The following is a 17902-nucleotide window of genomic DNA, read 5'->3' on the forward strand; positions in this document are numbered from 1 at the left end:
TAGTAACTCAGCTTATTGTAGAGTATAGTAAGTTTACTGATGATGCTATGTAGTTTATACTTTAGTTTGTCATGCAGTTTATACTGTAGTTTTTTACGTGGTTGTTTAGTAACTACAGCTACATACTATTAACATTCCTTTCCTTTGTTAATGCTCCCCCCCTTCCCCCCCCCCTTTGATGCTGCTAATCCTGCATAATGCACGGGCATAGTATTGATTTGGAACCCCCCCCGCCCACCTCCTACGCATTTTCCATATGCTGAATTCCTCTTGATATGCAAATTATTTTGTTTAGGCGCTCTTCTTCCCACCTCCCCCCCCTCTAACCCAGCTTAAATATACGCTCCAAGCTTGGGGTGTTTCATTCTTCGCCTGAGGATGGCTGCTTGCGTTGTGGCCGAAACGTCGTGAGAATTGTTTTATTATGTTTTATTTTTATTATTTTATTACTTCCCTACTGCACAAATCTACACCTCAACCTAAAAGTTTATATATCCCGCCACACACAGCCTACATGTCATGTAATTACATTTTGGTACGCCTATTAAGAACTTACATGGAAGAACGTCCCAAACAACAAACAGGCGCAGTCTTTCAGCCTTAGTCACTGGCCTGTTTTTTGGTGGCGGAAACTACGACATGATGATGAACTTGTTGACAGTAACGGGGAAGATGAGATAGAAGAATCTTCTGATAGAGACGCTGAAAATACTCATTATGATGCTGTTCCTGCTGTACTAAGGTTTCACGATGTTGGCTACTTAGAATTTGATAAAACGACAAAGCTATCGAAAATATCACAACCTCTTCGCAATGAAATGATTACTCTCGGATCCTTGCCTTTTCAGCACAGAGACAATCTATCATCAGTATCCAGAGAACGTTCAATTACATCAGCATGGTTTAAACGCCGACTAGCGAACGGAGAGGAAGTGAATCGTTCGTGGCTATTATATTCACCAATCAATAAAGCTGCTTACTGTTTCTGTTGTCTATTATTTACATCATCGAGTTCAAACTCACAAGCTTCGTTTGAGTTAACAAACGGTTTCAACAAGTGGAGAAAGCCAGAAAAACTAAATTCTCATTAAAACAATCCTAGCCACAGTACGGAAGGAAGTCGAACGAAGGATAATTGATGGTACTGGAATTGACGCAGTGGTTCAAGCTCAGATTCATTTGGAAAAACAACGTTGGCGAGATATATTGCAAAGGATACTCACCTGTATTAAGTTTCTGGTTTCACAAAATTTGGCACTACGTGGCCATGAGGAAAATTTGAATGCGGATGAGGATAAAAATGTTGGAAACTTTCTCGCGCTGATCAAACTCGTTGCTCAGTATGACCCATTGTTAGCAAAACACGTACAACACGCAGGAGAAAATCCGGGATCAGTTTCTTATTTTTCACCGGAAATCCAGAATGAATTTATCCACATACTTGCGTCGACTGTAAAGAACCAATTGTTGAGTGATATCAGGAAAAACAAGTACTACGGTATCTTACTTGACTCAACTCCTGATCTAGGACATCGGGAACAACTTTCTCAGGTCATAAGATTTGTGGATGTGGATTTTCAAACAAAAAAAGTAACTATCAAATAATAATTTTTAGGTTATATCGAGATACATGCAAAATATGCAGCAAGCCTAAAAAGAGTCATCGTCGAGAGACTTAAATCTGACAACATACCTCTAGCCGAATGTCGCGCACAATGTTATGACAATGCTGCTGTGATGACTGGGCATATATCCGGCCTTCAACAACGAATATGTGACAAAATTTACAGAGCATTGTTTGTCAACTGTGACAACCACAGCTTAAACTTAGCAGGAGTACACTCAGCTAAACAGGATCCACTTGTCGTCACATTTTTTGTAACAGTTGAAAGTATATATTTGTTTTTCTCTCGTTCAACAATTCGTTGGGAAGAGTTAAAAAAAAGCTGTGCCCATCACAGTAAAGCGGGAGTCTGAAACACGCTGGAGTACACAATCAGAAGCTATTAAAGCTATCTATGAAGGACTGGATGAACTAGTATGGCTGCTAGACAAATTATCGGAGGACGTAACTATGACGCCTGAAACCAGAAGTGATGCAGACAAGTTACAGGCATGCGTATTAAATTTTAACTTCATAGTTTTATTACATTTCTGGAATATCATTCTTGGAAAAATGTATCGTGTTCAGAAGCGCTTTCAGGATCCTACTATGAATTTCAAGGAAGCAGCAACTGATCTTGAATCTTTGGAGCATGAATTTGTCAGGTTTCGTGATGATTTGAGCCAAGTTGCTGTAGAAAACGCCAAAATAAGATGCACAGCCTGGGGGATCGATGTGGACAGAAGAATTAGGCGACGTCGGAAGATGCCAGGAGAACTGGCAAGAAATGCAGGGCTTTCAGCAGAAGAACAAATTGTGCGCGTTATGAAGAGCGTTTTTTATCGACTTCGACAATAGATGTCAACACGGTTTTTACGACTAAAAGACCTGAACACGAAATTTGGATTTCTGCTGGACGTCAAAACTCTTCTATCCGACACAGATGTCGATGCAATTCGTTGAAATTGCACAGATTTTGGAAATTTCTAAGACACCGACATCAATGGCCGCGAATTTTTCACAGAAATTGGAGATTGCAAAATGCTGCTCAGAAACCAGAATGAAGTTTTACCAGAAACTCCTTTGGATCTTCTTGGTTTTATTGTGTTTTATGGAGACGACATATTTCCCAATTTCACTGCAAATTTTATTAACAATAGCAGTTTCAATTGCAAGTTGTGAGCGGTCGTTCAGCAAATTGAAACTTATTTTGTCGTATTTGCGTGCTTCAATGGGACAAGATCGTCTCAGCGATCTTGCTCTTCTTAGCGTTGAAAGAGAAACATTGGAAAAAACAGATTTTGATAACGTGATTGACCAGTTTGCGACAGTGAAATTAAGAAAAATTTATATTTTGTAGACTATGTCAACCAGTCTACGACAGTGACTGAGTGAGCCATGTAATATAATTTCTATAAATTTGCTTCTTTAAATACAATGTTTCATTAAAATTTAAATTGTTATTCCTTATTCGATGTAATAGGAAAATGTGATTAAAGGGGGGGGGGGGGCGCCAATTTTATAGTTCGTCCCGGGGCGCAAAATATCCTAGCTACGCCTCTGCTCCGAAGTGAAGACATCATCGGTCCTCAAGTCCCGGGTCGTTGTCCTGGGCCAGGCAGGCCATTGCCTGCCTGGTTCAGTCTGTGTCGTGTTCCAGAGTGACAGTGAGTTGAGGAAGGTGGTCACCACCTCATGTACAGTGTTATATTACTCACCGTTTAATAAATAGTGTTGCCTCCAAGCTGCGTGTGTGTGCACCTAATTCGAACCCACTACATATATATAAAAGGGGCCATCCATTTAGTACGTGCGGAGACATCTGTCTACCCCTTCACCCCATCCTGTACGCACGCATACTTTTTAACCCCCCCCCCCCCACCTGCGTACGTTCGCTTGACGCCCACCCCCTTCCCCCCGATCCTATAGAACGACCGATATTTAATCCACGCAGAAACGATCAAGGATTAATAATATTAACGTGTCTAAGCAAACAGATAGTCCACCGCCGGACTATCTAACTCATTTGAAGGCCAATTTAGACAAATTATTATCGAGGCTTCAACCCCCCCCCCCCCCGTTTCCTATGCGTACGCATTTGGGTTAACCCCCCCTCCATGCGTACGTACTAAATGGATGGCCCCTAAATGAATCGACTCGCTGCTGGGTTTCGGGCGTGGCGGCATTGAATCGTTCGGTGCGTGATGCACATTGAGTAACCCCTTCTGCTTCAAGCGCTTAGCGGCAGCGCCACTCGTTTATAGCGAAACCCATCATCATCACCACCACCACCACCGTCATGACCACCAGCACGTGCTCGAGCAGAGATAATCCCTCGGACACGTGACGCCCCGGGGCAGGATGCGCACCGGAATCCAGAGCTCAACGGCAGTGCACACAGCCCCAGATAGACACAACACGTTTCACATCCCCAGATAGACACAACACGTTTCACAGCCCCAGATAGACACAACACGTTTCACAGCCCCTAATGGCGCGTCTCGTGCAGAAACAAAGACAAAGATCCCCCGTATAGCCTTAACAGACGTTTGGGGCAAGTGCTGTAAACGAGCAACTATGAAGGCCGGCACGGCACACGAGGAGGTGGGTGACCAACATCACGTACGGCCGCCTTTGTCTTCCTCGTGGCGAAGTTTACAGACCGCAGCAGGTACTCATTTGAGGCTGAGTCGACATAGGGGAGGTCCAGACCCGGTTTAGATAATCATCGCTGGTGTTGGCCGTGAGCGGGAATTGAAGTTGTATAGCGCAGCGTGTTAACCGCTACCCTACCGCTCCCCACAAAGACACACGCGCGCGCGAACCACCTTCAATCGTAGCACAGGTTGGCAAAGGCACAGCCCTGCAATTGCTTTCTCAGGTGACTGCTGTCGACATTACATCCGCTCGAGTGGGGCTTATGGGAATCACTCTGGATTCTAGAGGGCGTTTGATCCACTCGTCCACGCTGGCCGGACGTCAGCAACACGGAGTCAACAACGACCCTCTTCTCTGTGCCTCTTCGTTTCTCATCGAGGTTGAAAGTGTGGATCCATTAGCGCTGTCTGTGCGTCCGTTCTTAACGTGGGGGGGGGGGAGCGGGGCGGGAGGGCGCTATCACTCCCGTAAGCGTTGTCCACTATGCGCTGAACTTTAGCATACGGTTGTGTTGCTATTAGGGATGTACTCAATTGAAAATCGGACAAATTAATCAAAGGGTCCCTACCGGAAAAGCACAGCACAAAAGAGGTTATCTGTAAATACGCAATCACATTTTGCCGTTACAGCCGCGTCCACGCTGAGCGTCACCGACATAGCCTCGCTTTGTTTTGGACAAAAGCTGATCGCGCAAGGCTGGGGATGCAGATCGCTGGTAATAGGAGCCCTGCTCTCGACATCGGACAATTTTCATCACGATGACCCAACCGTGCCCTCCGTGGAATTGCGAGCGCACGGAAGCTCCACCGATGCCCCCACCCGGCTCCCCCATCTCGCGTAACCGCATTACACGCGCGCAGGAGGCGCAGAGCTCCCTCCCTGGCACTGTGAGAATAATGACCCTCGTTGCATGTAACCAGCCAATAACCTTCGCTGTCTGGAACACCGCTCATTTTCCTCTGCTGCTCCCACAGTCGAAACATTTCTAAAGTCCCCGCTCTCCACCGCCCCTCCTCCTCCCTGCAGTCCGGCTCCCATGTCCTGCCACATGTTCAAAGTCCACACTCGAGACTTGTTAGTTCACTCCGCCCGTTCCTTACTCCCTTCTTCTTTTCCTCGGTCTTTTTCGAGTGGCAGGGTGACACAGCGGCGACACTTGCGCCTCCCTCCATGATCATCCACAATCGAGGGTTATGTTGCGTTCGATCACGTAACTATGAATGTGTCGTGAAACCCTGCCATGAACCCGATGCAGCCAATTCGTAAGGTTTGTCACGTAAACAAAACATGCCGAGTGGTTACTAGATCAGTACACTGGTGTATTGGAAAGTAAAGCCGCAACATTTACAATTCGAGTACGACGTTTCACCGGTAATTGCAACCAGCATCATACGGCGACAGCCATAATTACAGTTCCAGATTTGAAGCTTTCGTGACTGCAAGGATTCATACTCTTAGGTTTTTTCGGTAAAGTCACGTAGGTAAAAAATAAATAATGCATAATAAAAATAATAGAGATAATAATAGAAATAAAATAATAAATCACGACTTTGTTTTTTTACTGTATCAAGTGATACAGTAAATTTGTCTGTGACGGTCCCACCTGATGACGGAGACTTGTGTTGCCTCCGAAACGTCGTGATTTATTATTTTATTTATATTATTATCTCTATTTTTTTTACCTACGTGACTTTACCGAAAAAACCTAAGAGTACATAATTACTGTGTCGGGTGATGGCGGGTTTAACGACATGCTTACGCGATCTAACCCCCCAAAAACAACTCTATTACGTCTTCTTGGTTCTTTCGGTAAAGTCACGTAGAATGGTAATAATAAAATAATAAAAATAAAACATAATAAACATAATAAAATAATATAATAACTCTATTACGGATAATATTGGTCGCGACAGCCCTAGTACTACGTGTTAAACCTCCTTCCATTCCCGACTCACCGGGGCGTAATTCTGTGTGGAAGTTGTACGTTCTCCCCCAGGTCTTTACGGGTTTCCTCCGGGTTCTCTACTTTCCTCCCATATCTAAACACACGCATGAACTGCACACCGTGTAACAGGCATTGGCCAAACACCTCGAAGCTGAAAATATCACTTGCAAATTACTCAATTGGGATTACACGAAGCAACATCGCCGACTCCTGCGAACATCTGGCAGGACCCACTTGAGAGAAAATAAAACTTAAAAAAACTATTTTTTATTTGGCAAATTAAGACCCATTGAGCTGTATTGCTCTTTTTCAGAAGCGACATGGCCACAATTTATAGCTCAACAAAGTGACTTATGACGTGGACATTTATAGCAGCCGAATACTCTCAACGCGTGTTTCTAAATGTGGAGGGAAATACCGGAGGACCCAGAGAAAAATCTACGCGACCACGGAGAGAAAGAGAACATACAAACTCCAAATATAGAGGCATCATCAGAGTCGGAATCGAATCTACGACCTCCTGCATACCAGGCGAGGTAGTTTACATCTCGCCACCGTGGTGTCCTGCCAAGACGCACGCACGGACAGTGCTGACGGATTCACACTTTCAACCTCGTTTAGAAATGAAGAGGCACAGAGAGTGGGATCGAGTTGTTCTCCAGGAGGGCACTCGGCTGGCATATTTGAGGCAATTTCCGTGACAATTGAGTGTTTGGTGATCTATATTATAATGCTGTCCACGTGTTATTAATTAAAATACATTTCGAATATTTTCTGAATCTCAATTTGTCATATATTTACCCCTTGACCGTATCGGCATGTGTTATTAGCGAGCACCTATTAAGGCAAGGCACAGCGGCACACAGAATGGGTCAGCGTGGTCAGTGCTACATCCTGAGTTCCTTCGTCTCACTCCCGCTGATATCTACCACATCCGCACTATCGGTGTGAATGTAATGTCGAGTCGACCTACACCACTTTCATGTTCCAAACCCAAATGCCTCTGCAGGTGACTTAACACATTCCTGCGGAGGGAGCTGGTAGGAACGTTGAGTTGCTCGGTCAATGGCCAGGGTCAACGGCGGCGTGGTGTATTCCGCAAATATGGCCGACTGTGAGGGCGGGCACAAGCCGGCGTGAGTAGGTTAAACGTTGAGTTTTATAAGAGCACCACGGGGTGACCAGCCCCTCCCCATCCAGCCCCACCCCTCCCACCCCCCACCCAGCTCCACCCTCCCCACCCAGCCCCTCCCCACCCTCCCCACCCCACCCCGCCCCTCCCCACCGTCCCCTCTCCATCCAGCCCCACCCATCCCATTTTTGGATGCACGACGGACCGACACAATAATCCCCTGTTGGCTGGTGTAATCAGGAGGTTCCTACCAGTATTAACAACACATTGACTGCTCCTCGCAGATACGTGGCTGGTGTGTGTGATGTCATCTTCATCGCCTGGTATGCAGGAGGTCGGGGGTTCTACCTCGATCCCGACACCCTGACGCCTGTATATTTGGAGTTTGCATGTCCTCCCTCTCTCTCTCACTGTGGTCGCGTGGATTGTTTCCTCCGGGTCCTCCGGTGTTTCCCTCCACATTTAGAAACATGCGTTTTTATGATTTAGATTATTTTGCTGCTAGTAATTTCCACGTGATATCCCACTTCGTTGAGCTATAATTTGTGGCCAGGTCGATTATGAAAAAGGAGCTAATAGTTCAGTGGGCTTTATCTGGTCCGATAAAACAAAATTATTTAGTTTTATTTGTATATTTGTTTGAAGTGAATTGCTTACCTTTCTTATGCTTTAACACTCCTATCGTTTTTTTATTATTGTTGTAACGTTCTCACCTGCCCCTACTGGACAACTGTGAAAAACAACTTCATAGCTCATCGCATTCCACCTCCGGTATAAATAAATACTCAGATTCTGCCTCTCACTTCACATCCACGTGGAGGGTGTGACGGGGGGGGGGGATCGGTAGCCTCCTGGTTAGCGCACTGCATTACCAAACCCGCTCCATAATCTGGGTTTGATTATAATTATCAGCCGCGGCGAACATCAGTGGCATGGCGATGTCCTAAACAGCCCTGCGCTTCCCCTAAGTCGATGCAGCCTCACAAGGTTATTATAGCTGGTGCGGTCTGTGAACATCAGCACTGGGGATACAAAGACGGCCGGGTGTATGGCTTGCCACACTACCGCTCGTGCGTCACGCCATCCTTAATAGCGACTTACTAACGTGGGATACATGTTGGGAACTTTGTATTTGCGCGTGTGCACGTACTCTATGCAGTTACCACCAATCCACTCATTTACAGGCACAATACACGTGCAGCCGAGCAATGATTCACGTCCACGTGCAGGAGGGATGGGTGGCTGTACCAATAACCGGTTCAGATATCACTCCCCACCGATGTTAGACATGGTTTGGAATCTAACCTACGTCGCCAGGACCGTAGAACATTGCGCCAACCATTGCACCACCACCCCTCTTCAAATTCCACGAAAACCCGCACCATCCTTCCCCGCGTTAGTCCATCCGGGTTAATGTCGGTGGAGTAAATGTATTTTGCCGCACTTCCGCTGGCAGCCCACAATGCATCTTGTACCGACCTTCTCTATAAGCATGGCGGTAGTCGCCCTTCCAAGCACTATCCAGGCTCTAACCTCCGGTTAGCCTCCGAATTTGAATGAGATCGGACGTCTTCTGGCCGATTTGATCATTGTCGGCGAAAATCAGCAGAACTTGGTTCGGGCAAAAAAATAAATCCAGGGTCGGACTCGACGCGTTGGGACTTCGATGTGGCCGCTCAGACACACTCTCCTCGACCCCCCACCACCTCCCCCCACAATGACGCCCCCCCACACCCCACCTCCTCCCTCACGCCACGGCCTGGGAAACGAAGTGCCCTGTCGCCAAAGGGAGTCCCCCATCCCCGACAACAACTGGTTCATTCTGCTGTGCGACGTCACAACAAGGCGGTCATTCTCCTGCTTGGCTCTCCAGGGGGAGGGGTGGCGGGAGCGGGGGAGTTGGGGAGGGTGGACACAGATAATAACTCCGGAGAGTGTGGGGCCTAAAGACTGTCTGCTGACCAAAACCTCTGTGCGAGAGTGTCCCTATGTGTGTATGTATATCTATGTGTATATATTGTGGGAAGCGGAAGTGTAGTATGCATGTAATTGTAACTTTTTATCACCGTACGTAGCTAACCGTGCTAATCGGAGGTTGCGGAGGAAGGACAACAAACTAAACACGAAAAGCAGATCGTAAGAAATAAGTTTCCAATCGAGATTTAAAAGTGCGTAGCTCCAGTGGCTTCCTAATATCGGAAGGAAGAGCGTTCCAGACGGCCACAGAAGCGCATCTGAAAGCGTACGATGCAGTGACTGACTGTAATGGTTCGCACACAGCACTACGAACCGGGCTGTCCGAGTTCGATTCCTGCTTGCGACGAATATCTGAATCGGTCTAAGGCCTCCTCTAGGTTGACTCAGCCTTACATTAATACCTGGTGCGGTATGTATAAAACTGGGCAGCCAAATGCGGCAGGGCGTGGTGCTGTTCACCCTATCCCTCGTGCGCCGCGCCGGCCTTCGTAGGTGCTCGCTAAGATCACTTGCCCCAACAGTCTGTTAAGACTAAATGGGGGATCTTCATTTTCGTATATATATACTCTTAAACTTGTTCATCTCCGTTAATGACTGGAAGTCAAATGATCAATGCCTAAGACCGGTCAGCAACTGCGATTACGAATGGTAGCCGAACAAGTAAGGAACTAACGCCTTTCTTGAATTGATCGAGGTTATAGGACCTCAGATGATGCTTGGTGGATTATGGTGTCGCAGCTTCGTGGCAAATGGTGACGGCTTGGGGAGGCTTTCATCCTCCCCCGCATCGCCAACCCACACCGACCAGCGTGGTGAAGTATGGTAAAACCACGTGCTTGACCCACATAGCGTGGAGAGGCCTTCATCCAACAGTGGATTGACAAATGTCCCAAATACATGAATGTTATTTTTAAATCAAGCAAATGCTCTTCTTTAACATCAAACCATCCTTTTTGTTTATCATCAAATAACGTCGAAATACAACAGCAGCAGAAGCAGACTTAAACAAAGCCGTACGAAAGAGCATAACAAGCAAGTGGCATTGTTTGCTGGAGTCCAGAGGCACACAGCCACTCGCTCTCATTTACCAATCCTTCAACACAGTCCGCTTTCTCCTCTTCACTGATCCCTCGAAATGGGGCACAGGGTCAATGTGCGTGGCCTGCGGCCCTCCTATACCACCTCGCCACTGTGCCTTGTGCACTTGGCCAGGTACATTGCAACGCCAAATGAACAGAACCACGCACACGCGCGCACGCCGCAATTAACAGCCGGGGCAGATTGAGAGGGGAGGTGGCCGTACGCCTCGGGAGGTCAGAGAGGGCTGATTCGTCGGCACCGCTCGAGTTTTTGGGTCGGGTTCCACTGCGGGGTTTTCCGCCGCCCGCGATTGGTCAAAGTGGAGCAACGTGGATGTTCTCATCGGCCCAAGTAATCAATGACTGTACCAATGATATTTGAATAAAAACAAAAAAAACTATATTTGGTTGCGTTATTGTGCAGAGCATTAGCGAATGTCGTTTCGAGTTTTTCGCCCATGCGATGGACGCTTCGTTTGTTGCCTATTGCACGATTTCAGTTCATTTGTCGAAGGAATAAAGAGGCCGGCGCAGTTTATTCACGGTTTGGTGGCGATGGCCGTGCCCTAGCGTCTGTGGCTGAATCATGAACCATCACGCGAACTCCGGTAATCATCTTCGCAGCAGTGTTTGGCTCACCATCGAGCAAAGACGGTCACTGCATTGCGCGCTTTCAGACGCGCTTCTGTGGCCGTCTGGAACGCTCTTCCTTCCGATGTTAGAAAGCCACTGGTGCTGTGCACTTTTACATCTAGATTTAATACTAATTTCTTTACAATTGCTTTTTGTGTTGAGTTTGTTGTCCTTATTCTTAGGTTTTTTCGGTAAAGTCACGTAGGTAAAAATTTTAAATTTATAAAAGTAAAATAAAATAAAAATCACGACGTTTCGGAGGCAACACAAGCTTCCGTCTTCAGGTGGAAGCGTCACAGCCACGACAGCTGTATCAAGTAAATGAGAGATTACAAGAGCTACCACTTCGTATATATAATGGTAGAAGAGGGGAAGGGCCAAGTACGGCACACTTTTTATTAATATGGTAAGGTGAGGCTTAAGACTAAGAATAGACTGCATAACAAAAGACTGAGCCTTTGTTATGGAGAGGTACGGTTTGTGACTACGCCTAGCCTACATAACAAAAGTGTGAAAAAAGAAAAAAACTAAACCTGGTAAAACAAAACTGGCTGTCTATCAATAACCTGTAATAGTTGTCTGTCAAATAAGATGGTCCAAATAAGTGTAGTTAAAGCCGACTAATTACCCAACTCCTCCCAATTGTTAATTAGGGACGTTTTGAATGTTTGCGCCGTTATTGACGGGGGACCGAATCAGCACGCGGTTGAACGTTCCCCTTCATCAGCCGGCGTCTTGGGATGCGGTCGCACTCTGTCGCGTTGTTTGTTGAACTTGCATTTTAAAGCCAACGTATCCGCCGCGAACAGTGTGTGGGACACACATTATCGATAATCTGGCCCATCTGGTTCGCATTTCCCTTCTTAGCTGGATCGCGTCTCTATCATAATTCATGATCGATCTACTGCTGGATGATGGCCGTCCCAAGCGGTCGCCATCTCCCTCGAGGAACCCACCACAACATAAACAAACGACCTTCCGTTAATTTCTCTCCCACAAACAAGTTATCAATCGGACCCATTGCTTTTCCAGGCTCGTGTCATCCAGCAGAAGTTGTTATCGCATGGAAACGCTGGCTTCCCTAGAAGCACAGGTAAATGCAGATAAGCGCAAGCAATAGCTGGACTCCAGCGCGACGGGACACAGAGGCCCTTTGATGAGAAGGGGGGCGGGGGGGCAATCACCGCGGCTTCCTGCCCCGACGCCACGGGCCCTGCCCCCTGCCCGGAGACGGCCGGGCCGATGTCTCAGCGAGGTCATCACGACCGCTGTAAGCCGATCTCCGCGCATCAGCCCAGCGCCACGGGGTTTATCGTTCGGTCGCGAAAAGCGATCGTTCTGAGAAAACGGACAAAAGGGTAGCGGCATTCAGTTATCAGGGGGAGATACGATGAGACGAGGGAGGGTGGGGGAGTGGAAGGGATGGAGGGCTAGATGGAGGGGAAGTGTCTGTAAAGTGCTGGCTCCTTCCTGCTTCGCCCTCTCCACCCCCGCACCCACCCACCCTCCACAAATCATCATCTTATCAATCTAATGCGTGATTGTATCATCGTGGGCCTCTCTCCGTCACAGTTCACCCATCGCGAGACAAGGAATAGTGGAAAACACAGTGGCTCTGAAAGAAAAAAAACAGTGACATCCAAACTTGATTTGGAGCTTTCGTGACTGCAGGAATTAATCTTTGGTTCTTTCGGTAAAGTCACGTGGAAAGAAAAATAAATTAAATAATAGCATACGACGTTTCGATTGCAACACATTCAATCATCATCAGGTACAAATGAAAGAGTAAACAAACCTAGTAAACTTAGAAATGTAATGCAATACAACACAGAGAGTCGTCTAACATAACAGTCAACACCCTACCTGGTTGATTAACGTTCTTCCAAAGATTGTTAAATTTGAGAAAGAGACAAAACACAGACACGGAGACACATAGACAGACACATAAGCGGACATAGATAACACAGAGACGCAAAGAGAGAGACACGCACATAGGCAAAGAGAGAGACACACACATCGGCACACCTGTGTGCCTATGTGTGTGTCTCTCTCTGTGTGTCTCTGTGTTATCTCTCTCTGCTTGTGTGTCTGTCTATGTGTCTCCGTGTCTGTTTTTGTCTCTCTCTCAAATGTATAAATCTTTGGAAGAGCGTAATCAACCAGGTAGGGTGTTGACTGTTATGTTAGCCGACTCTCTGTATTGTATTGCATTATATTTCTAAGTGACATCCAATTGTAGAAGGTTTTGAGGCTCACAAGCTAAGGTTATCGGGCGTGGCAATGGGCACATAACGACCGTGCTTATTTCAGAATCAGAATGTTTGTTTATACCGGAGGAATCCGATGAGCTATAAAGATGTTTTTCACAGATGTCCAGTAGGAGCGGATGAGAACGTTTGAACAACAAACGATACAAAAACACGATGGGAGTGCAAAGTATAGGAAAGTAAACAAATGCTTTGAAAAATATATTTACAAATAAAATAGAACTAAACTCCTTTTTTATCTTATCAGGTAAAGCCCATTCAGGTGTTTAATTATATTTCAGAAGCGACATGACCACACGTTTTGATGGCCTATGAAATTAGAAGATTCCGTGTTAAATGCCGTTGCAGGCAGATGGGAATAGGAGACCGAGAGAGACTGACTTTTAAACAACTTTTATTGCCACCAGCAGCAAAAAGCACTGGAGGCGATTTCGATATTAAACACACAAAGTCACCAGCAAACAAATAAAAATTAACGCTGCAAATCCACGCGCTGTGGCGCTAAAAGCATGGCGCACAACACGAAAGAAAAGTCACGTGGTGGTGGTGGAACGATGCGGCGACCCGAGGGCAAGTAGATCTGATCGTCGAGGAGGCACAGAAGATAAGCATGTGGAGGAAGGGATTTCCGAGCAGTCGACCCCATGTGATGATGGAACTTTTGGCCTCGAAGAAGAAGAAGTGTTTGAGAAACATGGGAGCAGATAGGGGCGGGGTTAGGGAGATGGATGAGTGCTCCTTATTGGCTGTTTTTTTTTTATCCCCAAGCAGCTCTGCGATGCAGCTCCACCACGTGCTGTGGTGAACCCTCGTCTTTGTGACGCAATTCTTAGGAGGGGGGGGGGAAATTACACGATTTAAATCTAGAAGGCAATCATTCTGAGTTTAACACCGAAAACAACACATTTCCTGAGCCTCCGTCGTAAATATAAAAAGCGTACACAGGCGTGGGTAACCATTTAATAATCTTTTTATGAGATGGGGGATTTTTCGGGGGCATAACCAGATCTTTCCTGTGGCTCAGTGCGATACAATTTTTTTTTTACTGGCGCAAAAATTACGTTTCCATTCCCTTAAACACAGTCCCCCCCAACCCCAAGTTGCTAATTCATGACCAATGGCAATGGAACAACATAGTCATTGAACTTACTGGCCCTTCAAGCTCACTGTGTACACAGCTTTTATTTTCCTCTCTCGACCATCCCCTCCCCCCATTCCACTCCCCTTATCATCGCCCCCCATCCACCCAACGACCCCCTTTCCGACATCCAGCAACTCGAATGCAGGCGGCGTGCCTGCAGCCCATTAGCCACATTATCGGCATTAATCACGGCAATGGGAGACCCCGCTGAACCGGGGCTAATTACCCGGGGCCTGTTTGTCTATGCAGTCAGCCTACGGGCCACGCCGCGACCTCTGCACATCACAGAGAGAGAGAGAGAGCGAGAGAAACGGGAGGTGGGAAGGGGGGGAGCAGGGGGAGGGGGGTACAGGATGGATGTGCGTGCCATAACCCCCACCACTATGCCCCCCCGCCCCCCACAGATTTCCCAGGTCACTGAGAGACAACAAGGGCCCCTCTGGTTCGGAACAGGGGACCGCGTGAGGGGCCCCTGGGCCGGCAGGAAGGCAGCCGTGACCCCGAGATGGGATGGAAATTGTTTCACGGGCAGCAGCATCAGTAACAGCAGCAGCAGCAGCGACTGCAGCAGCAGGCTGTGGTTGCGGCGGTGGCGGCGGCAGCTCACGCGGCCCCGCTGGCAGACGTCGCTTAGAGGGTGACATTTACGTGCTCCTGGCTCCGCTTAATGGCCAGGCGTGCGTGCGTGCGCGCGCAGAAGAGAACAACGGGGCACAGCGGTGGTTCCAACGGATTGACAGAACATTTGCATACGGAATGCAACGTGTGAGCGGGGGGAGGGGAGTGGTGGAGGGGAACCGTCTAAAATTAATGTGGGGGCAGCGATGATCAAACACTCAATGGGAGATTTGTGAGCAGCAGGCCTTGGAGGTCAGCTGTCAGCTGCACGGCTGACGTGGGATCGGCCAGAAGGAAGGAAGTGATGGCGAGGTGGGTGGGTGGGTGGGTGTGGTGGTATCAAGGGACATTATTGATCTTGATGTATATATGCTGAACCTCTTTCGCACCGTACGTAGCCAACCGTGAACTTGAGTAACTCCCTCGCATCCCGTCACCAACTGGAGGAGTTGCCTCTAAACTGTGGGGAGGGGGGGGACTGCTTTGGAGGATGGGGGGGTGCAGTCGGTCTCCTCGTCCACCGCTACCTTCATGACAAAGCCACCACATTGTGCACGGCGACTTCAGTTCCAGGTACTGTTATCTTCTGTCGTCCGTGACGTGCTCTGGATTCTGCTATACTCAATGCACCGTTAATAGTGATCATATGTTTCTTCCAACAAAAGTCTATGTTTTCAAATAATGATTTTCACTTGAGTGTGACCCGACTAAAGCCGTCTATATCATCGGTACTGCAAGATCTTCTGAGCTTATTCCAGGTCGACACAGCCTTAAATGGGTATACTTGGTGTGGCGTGTAAACAAACGATACTGGTGAATCAGCACTGGGGAGACAAAATCAACCGGGCGTGGTTCTGGCCGCACCACTGCCTCGTTTTATGCCGGGTTGGCCTTAACGTGTGTTGGTTATACATGAGATTTCATTGATCACGCTTGATTTAGCCTGAATTCTTCCTATGCGTAATTATACGCATTGATGATTCAATGGTAACATATTCAGTACAGGTTCGTAACAATAACATACTCTTTGGTTCTTTCGGTAAAGTCACGTAGGTGAAAAGAAAAAGAAAAAATAAGAATAAAGAATAAAATAGAAATTACTAAATTAAATCACGACGTTTCGAAAGCAACACAAGCTTCCGTCATCAGGTGGGACAACCACAACAATAACATGTGCATTGCTTTGTTGTGTTTAGTTTGTTGTCCTTCCCCGCATCTCCGATTAGCGCGGTCGGCTACGCACGACGCGGAAGTTCAATATACATACACACATTGTCGATGCAATTCACTCAGAGTGTATCACATGAGCCGTGTAAGGAAATCTAGAATCTACACAATTTCGAGTGAAGTCGATCTTGAATATATTTTTGTTGTTATTGTGAATATCGTGTTTCTTGCCTCGAGCTGTAATCCCGTTTAACGTGGAATCGTACGTCTTTCTTCTTGGAAATAAATAACGCACGGCTGACGATGCACGAGACTGGTGAAGGAGTGGCAGCCAAAAGGAGCGAACGCGTCCGAGAGGACAACCATCGCGAGAGACGGAGCAATGACATCAGCTCGTGCGCAGGAGCGACATGGATTGCGTTGATGGCGACGGCGTGTGATGGACCTTCATCCAGCAGTGGACAGAAAACCATCGTTGATTATGTGTTCAAAGTTGTTTATTTAAAGGTGACATCAGGGGGCGACAACGGAATTCAAGCAAGGATCGTGCAACGTGGGATAAACACAGACCCAATAAAATACAACATTACTACGGACGTCGGGTCAAGGCATCTTTTCCATGATAACGCTGCATAATTAATATTCTTTTTTCAATTAGCCTAAACATACTTCACTACGCTGGTCAGTACAGGTTGGTGATGGGGTAAGCGTGGGGAGAAGGCCCATGAGCGGTTTAGGCATCGCGGGCCACACTGATTGATATTAGTCGTGGCCGGGAATGAAACTCTACTGGAAACCCATGAAAAGCCGCCTTTTCGCTCTTCGGAGTCCTCCATGTATAAATAAATATTCTGATTCTGAAATTCTGATTCTCAAACTCCGCAGTACGGAAACCACTGCGCTACTGCTCCCCACCTCCTCCCCATTAATACACAAAGTACAGGTGGATACAACAACTAGAATAACACATCTAGCATCGGTTTCCGTGTTTACATGGAGGTTATAGAAGCGTCGTGAGAATACGTGAGGATATAATTGGAAGCTGTCCTTTCTCTCACGTCTCTATGAGCTGTGAAGGGCCATTGTCCGAAACGTCGCCTCATGTACATTTTTTTTTTAATGTAAGGCTTTGCTATTGACGAATGTGTTGAGTTGTTTTGTTTGTTAAATATTACAGGGTTACATTTATTAAATGAGTCCAACAATCCAAAGCAGGGCCCTCCTGACACACATATTTTAGACTTAGTGAGGCTTTCCTAGAGGTATGTAATAAAGGACTCTTAGGCGATGTAGGTCTCCGTCTGTCCTTTATTGGGTTCTTGTCTCGCACCCCGCGATGTCCCTGGTCAGACCCGCACGTCTTCCGTCGTGTGCCCCCGCACGCCGTTCGAGTCCTCCGCTCTCTCTGCAGCCACACCGCTGCCCGAGTGCCCCACACACTCTGCAGCCACCCCGCTGCTCCGTGTGACTCCGCACACTCTGCAGCCACTCCGCTGCTCCGTGTGCCCCGCACACTCTGCAGCCACTCCGCTGCTCCACGTACACCGCTGGCCGACGGTGCCGTGACTCCGACCACGTGGCAATTGATGCCACTCCTCCGCCAGCACCCCGCGTGGCTTCTCCTACCTTCACTCTCTCTCGACCCCCGATCCCCTTCCGGTTCTCGCCCTATATCCTCCTCC

Source organism: Lampetra planeri, chromosome 1 (assembly GCF_965212315.1).
Source record: "Lampetra planeri chromosome 1, kcLamPlan1.2.h2, whole genome shotgun sequence".
NCBI lineage: Eukaryota > Metazoa > Chordata > Hyperoartia > Petromyzontiformes > Petromyzontidae > Lampetra > Lampetra planeri.